The sequence below is a fragment of the Heptranchias perlo genome, unplaced genomic scaffold (genome assembly GCF_035084215.1).
Source record: "Heptranchias perlo isolate sHepPer1 unplaced genomic scaffold, sHepPer1.hap1 HAP1_SCAFFOLD_331, whole genome shotgun sequence".
Taxonomy (NCBI): domain Eukaryota; kingdom Metazoa; phylum Chordata; class Chondrichthyes; order Hexanchiformes; family Hexanchidae; genus Heptranchias; species Heptranchias perlo.
Genome location: NW_027139343.1, coordinates 80,001 through 90,000, shown reverse-complemented (window position 1 = coordinate 90,000; position 10,000 = coordinate 80,001).

The window sequence follows — 10,000 nt, the reverse complement described above, 5'->3', positions numbered from 1 at the left end:
AACTCGGCGTCCGTGAGACCGACCGACTCCGCTTTACCGCCGGAGCTAGAGTGGGGCAAGGGGCACGGTTGAGTACCGGAAGGATGACGTTCGCACACCGGGAAGTCGACTAGCGGGCCGCCGAAAGCGAGCTCGGGGCCCCGGTTTGTCCGTCCCACCCGGAGGCCCATATCTCCGGAAGGCACAGGCCGATTTCCACCGGGTATGGCTCGTTGTGTGCGGCCGGACCAGGCGCAGCGGACGGTACCGAGCACTCGGAGGTGCGGCGCTGCCCGCCGGAGTGACAGCGAAAGGCTGCGCACCGCTTTCCGCCTGGTAACTCGGCGTCTGTGAGACCGACCGACTCCGCTTTACCGCCGGAGCTAGAGTGGGGCAAGGGGCACCGTTGGGTACCGGAACGATCACGTTCGCACACCGGGAAGTCGAGTGCCGGGCCGCTGAAAGCGAGTAGGGTGCCACCGCTCGGGGCCCCGGTTTGTCCGTCCCACCCGGAGGCCCATATCTCCGGAAGGCACAGGCCGATTTCCTCCGGGTATGGCTCGTTGTGTGCGGCCGGACCAGGCGCAGCGGACGGTACCGAGCACTCGGAGGTCCGGCGCTGCCCGCCGGAGGTACAGCGAAAGGCTGCAAACCACTTTCCGCCGCCACCCTCCGCGGGCGTGAGACCGACGGTCATCGGGTTTGGTTCCGCGGCTCGAGCAGGACGAGGGGCAGCGAACGGTACCGGAACGAACCCGGTCGCACACCGGGAAGTCGAGTGCCGGGTCTCGAAACGGAGCCGGGTCGGCCCAGTTTAAAACGGAGAAGAGAGTGCTGCCCTCTGCGGGTGAAAACCTGGAAGTACGTTGGTTAATGATTTCCAGTTCACCCCGCTTGGTCAGGCCCACTCGGAGGCGGATAACTCCGGAACGCCGAGGCCGATTTCCTGCGGGTATGGCTCGTTGCGTGCGGCAGGAGGCGGCGCAGCGTACGGTACCGAGCACTCGGAGGTGCGGTGCTGCCCGCCGGAGTGACAGCGAAAGGCTGCGCACCGCTTTCCGCCTGCTAACTCGGCGTCCGTGAGACCGACCGACTCCGCTTTAGCACCGGAGCTAGAGTGGGGCAAGGGGCACCGAAGGGTACCGGAACGATGACGTTCGCACACCGGGAAGTCGAGTGCCGGGCCGCCGAAAGCGAGCAGGGTGCCACCGCTCGGGGCCCCGGTTTGTCCGTCCCACCCGGAGGCCCATATCTCCGGAAGGCACAGGCCGATTTCCACCGGGTATGGCTCGTTGTGTGCGGCCGGACCAGGCGCAGCGGATGGTACCGAGCACTCGGAGGTCGGGCGCTGCCCGCCGGAGGTACAGCGAAAGGCTGCAAACCACTTTCCGCCGCCTCCCTCCGCGGGCGTGAGACCGACGGTCGTCGGGTTTGTTTCCCCGGCTAGAGCAGGACGAGGGGCAGCGAACGGTACCGGAACGAACCCGGTCGCACACCGGGAAGTCGACTAGCGGGCCGCCGAAAGCGAGCACGGGGCCCCGGTTTGTCCGTCCCACCCGGAGGCCCATATCTCTGGAAGGCACAGGCCGATTTCCACCGGGTATGGCTCGTTGTGTGCGGCAGGACCAGGCGCAGCGGACGGTACCGAGCACTCGGAGGTCGGGCGCTGCCCGCCGGAGGTACAGCGAAAGGCTGCAAACCACTTTCCGCCGCCTCCCTCCGCGGGCGTGAGACCGACGGTCGTCGGGTTTGGTTCCGCGGCTAGAGCAGGACGAGGGGCAGCGAACGGTACCGGAACGAACCCGGTCGCACACCGGGAAGTCGAGTGCCGGGTCTCGAAACGGAGCCGGGTCGGCCCAGTTTAAAACGGAGAAGAGAGTGCTGCCCTCTGCGGGTGAAAACCTGGAAGTACGTTGGTTAATGATTTCCAGTTCACCCCGCTTGGTCAGGCCCACTCGGAGGCGGATAACTCCGGAACGCCGAGGCCGATTTCCTCCGGGTCTGGCTCGTTGCGTGCGGCAGGAGGCGGCGCAGCGTACGGTACCGAGCACTCGGAGATGCGGTGCAGCCCGCCGGAGTGACAGCGAAAGGCTGCGCACCGCTTTCCGCCTGGTAACTCGGCGTCCGTGAGACCGACCGACTCCGCTTTAGCACCGGAGCTAGAGTGGGGCAAGGGGCACGGTTGGGTACCGGAAGGATGACGTTCGCACACCGGGAAGTCGAGTGCCGGGCCGCCGAAAGCGAGCACGGGGTCCCGGTTTGTCCGTCCCACCCGGAGGCCCATATCTCCGGAAGGCACAGGCCGATTTCCTCCGGGTATGGCTCGTTGCGTGCGGCCGGACCAGGCGCAGCGGACGGTACCGAGCACTCGGAGGTCGGGCGCTGCCCGCCGGAGGTACAGCGAAAGGCTGCAAACCACTTTCCGCCGCCTCCCTCCGCGGGCGTGAGACCGACGGTCGTCGGGTTTGTTTCCGCGGCTAGAGCAGGACGAGGGGCAGCGAACGGTACCGGAAGGAACCCGGTCGCACACCGGGAAGTCGACTAGCGGGCCGCCGAAAGCGAGCACGGGGCCCCGGTTTGTCCGTCCCACCCGGAGGCCCATATCTCTGGAAGGCACAGGCCGATTTCCACCGGGTATGGCTCGTTGTGTGCGGCAGGACCAGGCGCAGCGGACGGTACCGAGCACTCGGAGGTCGGGCGCTGCCCGCCGGAGGTACAGCGAAAGGCTGCAAACCACTTTCCGCCACCTCCCTCCGCGGGCGTGAGACCGACGGTCGTCGGGTTTGTCTCCGCGGCTAGAGCAGGACGAGGGGCAGCGAACGGTACCGGAACGAACCCGGTCGCACACCGGGAAGTCGACCAGCGGGCCGCCGAAAGCGTGCTCGGGTCCCCGGTTTGTCTGTCCCACCCGGAGGCTGATATCTGAGGAAGTCCGAGGCCGATTTCCTCCGGCTAACTCGGCGGGCAATGTGTCCCCCCCCCACCATCTTCGGCTGATTACCGTGGCTGGACCGGATCAAGGAGCAACGGAACCGTGCCAGAACGACGTCGGTCGGACGGCGTGAACTGATAGTGCCGAGGCCGGAAACCGAGCCGGAAATGTGCACCGATTTATTGGTCCCACTCGCAGGCCCATATCTCCGGAAGGCCGAGGCCGATTTCCTCCGGGTATGGTTCGCTGCGTGCAGCCGGAAGGGGAGCAGCGGACGGCACTGAGCAGCCGGAGGTGCGGCGCTGCCCGCCGGAGCTGCAAGCGAAAGGCTGCGCACCGCTTTCCGCTGGCTAACTCGGCGGCCGTCAGGCCGACCGACTCCGCTTCAGCACGGGAGCTGGAGTCGGGCAAGGGGCACCGAAGGGTACCGGAAGGATCACGTTCGGACACCGGGAAGTCGAGTGCCGGGCCGCCGAAAGCGAGCTCGGGGCCCCGGTTTGTCCGTCCCACCCGGAGGCCCATATCTCGAGAAGGCACAGGCCGATTTCCTCCGGGTTTGGCTCGCTGCGTGCGGCCGGACGAGGCGCAGCGAACGGTACCGAGCACTCGGAGGTGCGGCGCTGCCCGCCGGAGGTACAGCGAAAGGCTGCAAACCGCTTTCCGCCTCCTCTCCCCTCGGGCGTGAGACCGACGGTCGTCTGGTTTGCTTCCGCGGCAAGAGCAGGACGAGGGGCACCGAGCGGTACCAGAACGAACCCGGTCGCACACCGGGATGTCGAGTGCCCGGCCCAAACCCGCTACCCCCCCCCCACCCGAAAGCGAGCCACGGTTTGTGGATTAAAAGTGAAGCGGCAAAGATTTGTAAAACAGCGTGAAATGATGAACCAGAAGCCCAAAGTAATGGTGGGAATAAAAGTTCCGAAATGTGAAATGGTGAACCAGAAGTTGTGTGAACTGTTTAACCCAAAGTGGCAAAAATGGATTAAAAGGGGTGAAATGATCGACCGCAAAGCAGGGCAAGCATTAAACAAAAGCAGCAGCATTTTTTAAAAAGGGACAAATGGTTTACCAGAATCCCAAAAGAATGCTCAGAGACTTAAGTACCAAAGGGCAAATGGTTAACCAGAAGCTGGGTGAACTGTTTAACCAAAAGTGGGAAAAAGGATTAAAAGGGGTGAAATGATTAACCAGAAGGCGAAAGCAATGTGCCGCGTCAAAGTCCTAAAGGGGAAAAGGTTGACCATAAAGCAGGGAAATGATTAAACAAAAGCAGAAAAATTCAGTAAAAAGGGGCAAATGGTTAACCAGAAGTTGGGTGAACTGCTTAACCAAAAGTGGGAAAGAGGATTAAAAGGGGAGAAATGTTGAACCAGATGTCGAAAACAATGCGCGGCGATGAAGTCTGAAAGAGGAAAAGGTTGACCGCAAAGCAGGGAAAGGATTAAACAAAAGCAGCAATATCTTTTAAAAAGGGACAAATGGTGAACCAGAATCACAAAAGAATGCTCAGAGACTTAAGTCCCAAAGGGGCAAATGGTTAACCAGAAGCTGGGTGAACTGTTTAACCAAAAGTGGGAAAAAGGATTAAAATGTTGTGAAATGATTAACCAGAAGGCGAAAGCAAAGTGCGGCGGCGAAGTCCAAAAGGGGAAAAGTTTGACAAGAAAGCAGGGAAATGATTAAACCAAAGCGGAAAAATTCAGTAAAAAGGGGCAAATGGTTAACCAGAAGCAGGGTGAACTGCTTAACCAAAAGCGGGAAAGAGGATTAAAAGGGGAGAAATGTTGAACCAGATGTCGAAAACAATGCGCGGCGATGAAGTCTGAAAGAGGAAAAGGTTGACCGCAAAGCAGGGAAAGGATTAAACAGAAGCAGCAATATCTTTTAAAAAGGGACAAATGGTGAACCAGAATCCCAAAAGAATGCTCAGAGACTTAAGTCCCAAAGGGGCAAATGGTTAACCAGAAGCTGGGTGAACTGTTTAACCAAAAGTGGGAAAAAGGATTAAAATGTTGTGAAATGATTAACCAGAAGGCGAAAGCAAAGTGCGGCGGCGAAGTCCTAAAGGGGAAAAGGTTGACCAGAAAGCAGGGAAATGATTAAACAAAAGCAGAAAAATTCAGTAAAAAGGGGCAAATGGTTAACCAGAAGTTGGGTGAACTGCTTAACCAAAAGTGGGAAAGAGGATTAAAAGGGGAGAAATGTTGAACCAGATGTCGAAAACAATGCGCGGCGATGAAGTCTGAAAGAGGAAAAGGTTGACCGCAAAGCAGGGAAAGGATTAAACAGAAGCAGCAATATCTTTTAAAAAGGGACAAATGGTGAACCAGAATCACAAAAGAATGCTCAGAGACTTAAGTCCCAAAGGGGCAAATGGTTAACCAGAAGCTGGGTGAACTGTTTAACCAAAAGTGGGAAAAAGGATTAAAAGGGGAGAAATGTTTAACCAGAAGGTGAAAGCAAAGTGCGGCGGCGAAGTCCAAAAGGGGAAAAGTTTGACAAGAAAGCAGGGAAATGATTAAACCAAAGCGGAAAAATTCAGTAAAAAAGGGGCAAATGGTTAAACAGAAGCAGGGTGAACTGCTTAACCCAAAGTGGGAAAAAGGATTAAAAGGGGAGAAATGTTTAACCAGATGTCGTAAACAAGGTGCGGCGATGAAGTCGGAAAGAGGGAAAGGTGGACCGCAAAGCAGGGAAAGCATTAAACAAAAGCAGCAACATTTTTAAAAAAGGGACAAATGGTGAACCAGAATCCCAAAATAATGCTCAGAGACTTAAGTCCCAAAGGGGAAATGGTGAACCAGAAGCTGGGTGAACTGGTGAACCAAAAGTGGGAAAAAGGATTAAAAGGGGAGAAATGTTTAACCAGAAGGCAAAAGCAAAGTGCGGCGGCGAAGTCCAAAAGGGGAAAAGGTTGACAAGAAAGCAGGGAAATGATTAAACCAAAGCGGAAAAATTCAGTAAAATGGGGCAAATGGTTAACCAGAAGCTGGGTGAAATGGTTAACCAAAAGTGGCAAAAAAAGATTTAAAGGGGAAAAATGATTAACCAGAAGTCGACAACAATGCGCGGCGATGAAGTCTGAAAGGGGAAAAGGTTGACCACATAGCAGGGAAACGATTAAACAAAAGCGGCAAAATTTTTAAAAAAGTGGCAAATGATTAACCAGAATCCCAAAAGAATGCTCAGGGACTAAGTCCCAAAGGGGAAATGGTTAACCAGAAGCTGGGGGAAATGGTTAACCAAAAGTTGCAAAAATGATTAAAAGGGGTGAAATGATCAACCAGAAGTCGAAAATTATGTGCGGCGGTGAAGTCTGAAAGAGGGAAAGGTTGACCAGAAAGCATTAAACAAAAGTGGCAACATTTTAAAAAAATTGGCAAATGGTTAACCAGAATCCCAAAAGAATGCTCAGAGACTAAGTCCCAAAGGGGAAATGGTTAACCAGAAGCTGGGGGAAATGGTTAACCAAAAGTTGCAAAAATGATTAAAAGGGGTGAAATGATTAACCAGGAGGCTAAAGCAATGTGCTGCGGTGAAGTCCTAAAGGGGAAAAGGTTGACCAGAAAGCAGGGAAAGCATTAAACAAAAGCGGCAACATTTTTTAAAAAGTGGCAAATGATTAACCAGAATCCCAAAAGAATGCTCAGAGACCAAGTCCCAAAGGGGAAATGGTTAACCAGAAGCTGGGGGAAATGGTTAACCAAAAGTTGCAAAAATGATTAAAAGGGGTGAAATGATTAACCAGGAGGCTGAAGCAATGTGCCGCGGTGAAGTCCTAAAGGGGAAAAGGTTGACCACAAAGCAGGGAAAGCATTAAACAAAAGCGGCAACATTTTTAAAAAAGTGGCAAATGATTAACCAGAATCCCAAAAGAATGCTCAGAGACTAAGTCCCAAAGGGGAAATGGTTAACCAGAAGCTGGGGGAAATGGTTAACCAAAAGTTGCAAAAATGATTAAAAGGGGTGAAATGATTAACCAGGAGGCTAAAGCAATGTGCCGCGGTGAAGTCTGAAAGAGGGAAAGGTTGACCAGAAAGCATTAAACAAAAGTGGCAACATTTTTAAAAAATTGGCAAATGGTTAACCAGAATCCCAAAAGAATGCTCAGAGACTAAGTCCCAAAGGGGAAATGGTTAACCAGAAGCTGGGGGAAATGGTTAACCAAAAGTTGCAAAAATGATTAAAAGGGGTGAAATGATTAACCAGGAGGCTAAAGCAATGTGCCGCGGTGAAGTCCTAAAGGGGAAAAGGTTGACCAGAAAGCAGGGAAAGCATTAAACAAAAGCGGCAACATTTTTTAAAAAGTGGCAAATGGTTAACCAGAATCCCAAAAGAATGCTCAGAGACCAAGTCCCAAAGGGGAAATGGTTAACCAGAAGCTGGGGGAAATGGTTAACCAAAAGTTGCAAAAATGATTAAAAGGGGTGAAATGATTAACCAGGAGGCTGAAGCAATGTGCCGCGGTGAAGTCTGAAAGAGGGAAAGGTTGACCAGAAAGCATTAAACAAAAGCGGCAACATTTTTTAAAAAGTGGCAAATGATTAACCAGAATCCCAAAAGAATGCTCAGAGACTAAGTCCCAAAGGGGAAATGGTTAACCAGAAGCTGGGGGAAATGGTTAACCAAAAGTTGCAAAAATGATTAAAAGGGGTGAAATGATCAACCAGAAGTCGAAAATAATGTGCGGCGATGAAGTCCTAAGGGGCAAAAGTCACCCAGAAGGCAGGGAAATGATCAAACGAAAGCAGCCAAAAAATTATTAAAAGAGGGGAACTGATGAACCAAAAGATGAGAAACGGCCCGCAGAGACTAAGTCCAAAACGGGAACTGGTGAACCGGAAATGATTAACCAAAAACTAAGTCCGAAGAGGGAACTGGTAAACCAGAACTGAGTAACCCGATTTTTAAAATTAATTATAAATGGGGAAACGATTGAGCAAAAGGCGGAAATTAAGTCACAGGGACCATGTCCGAAAGGGCAAGAGGTTACCCCGTAGGGGGCATTCGTCAACTCAATCTGAAAACTTTGGAGGCAAATCTGACCAAAATGCGGAAATCGGACCACACCGCGAGGGGCGCCATTCGACGGGGCAGGGTTAGACGCGTCGAACGGTACCTGAAGGTCCCGGCTGCGACACGTGAGTCCGGAGATATGGCCAGTCAAAGTCTGATGGGAGGTACCGAAGCCGAAAAATCGAAACGCGTTTGCGGCGATTCGGTGTCAGAGAGTCGGTCACGAATTCAAATTCGTCCCGCTGATTCGCCAATTGCCAGCCGGTTCCGGGGGGATTGGCGGGGTACCTGCAGGATAGTAAGAGGTGGCATGTCGAGACTTAGCCTGTTTACCAGACTTGTGTCTAGCGCCTCCAGGTCTGCAGAGACCGACCCGGGCTGCCGCCCAACCGACTTTTAAGCCTTTTGGGAGTGGGAATTTTTCCCATTTTTCCCCATTTTTCGGGTTTTTTGGTCGGGCTTGAAAACGGCGGCCCCGAGGCCTCCCGGGGCTGGCGGGCTTCGGCTCCCTTGCGAGAGGGTCCGAATTCCACCCGTTTAAGCCCAGAAAGGAGTTCGGAAGTCAGTCGGTCGAGGGAACCCCTTCGGAAGTCCGACGGGGATGGATTCGGCCGGCGTTTCGGATCTCCGGTCAGAGGATTCCCCCCCTGGGCGGGGGGGTGCGAGTAGCTGCCGGCAAACGGTCCCTTGCACTTGTGGCACAAAAAGTCCGAGCACAGGTTAATGAGTTGGCCGCGGAAGCCCCTATGCCGAAATGAGAAAGCCCCCGTTGCGGGGATTTAGTGACGCATCTGCGGCCGGAGGTGGGAGGCCGTCCTGCCGAATTGACACTTGTCATTCGGGCACCTAGGGATTGGTCGGGTACCCGGAGATTTTCGAGAACACGATTTTCAGAGCTTTCTCTGACAGCCCAGGTGCACTTTAAGAGTGCCTGAAAAAGTGACACTTGGCAAAAGGCTCTCAATTTCAAAGCGGAGACCTTTACAAGAGCACTCGGAAGTCACCTGTCAGCATTTAAAGCTACATCAGGCGGCAATTTTCGAACTCTTTGTCAGTCTGAAATCGTGTTGAGCCTCGACAGCGTCGGGCTCAGGCAGGAGGAGCTTGCCAGCAGAGAGAGGCTCACCATGGATTGCTGGTGGATGCTTTTCGAAAACATATACACATTATATTATATTATAATAATATAAAGAAAAAAAAGAGTTTCTCAAAATCTCTGTGACACTTTGCAGATTTTTTTGAAAGCCAATAAAGAGAACTCTTTAACTTGAAAGTCACCTGTGCCGGCATAGCGATGACTTTTAAAACAGGTTGACACTTTCGAGCCGCGGCGGCTCTGAATCACCCCAGACACCAAGTGTGTTTGTGGGCAAGGCACCGCGGCCGGTGGGCTGCTTTTATAATAACGGGCACGCAGACTTTTTGAGAGGAATCGGTACTCTCTTCCGATCGATTTGGCGACTCGCGTCCGACATGGGAGGGCCCGAGCGGTCCAGCCAAGGCTGGTGTTCAGGCTCGTCAGGTTCCTCTCTCTGTCCCAAGTGGCAGACGGACAGTTTTAAAAGTCAGTGGGTTTTGTCGGCACGACTCTCCTGTTCACCCGCTGGCGTATTGCTCTCTTGTGAGGCCGAGAAGTCCACCTGTGTTGTCTAACAGAGGTCCGATTCAAGCTCCAGAGCCCGGGTGTCTGCCGTCTCGAGTGGAGCGGGAATGTGCACAGCAAGTCCCGTTCTGGTAGCTGAACACGAGATTTCTCTAGCAACTGAGCACCAAAACACGTCACCCTTTTAGAGCTGGAGGGCTGAGTGTGTGCATGTATCTTGAACGCTATGGTTTGCAAACTCCAGTCGGACCTGGCACACCAACCTCTCCCCTGTCACGGGCAGGGGGGGGAAGGCCATGTGTGCCCAGCAGACACGACGAAGGCGGCTAGAAAGGGTCACTGTAGCTTAACCACCCAAGCGTGTCCGTGACCTTAACGGTCTGTGCCTGGCAAAAGGTGGGCTCCTTTCGACTTTTGTTTGTTGCTGGCTGTCTGTCATGCATTACCGCTTGCAAGCCCAGGTTGGAACC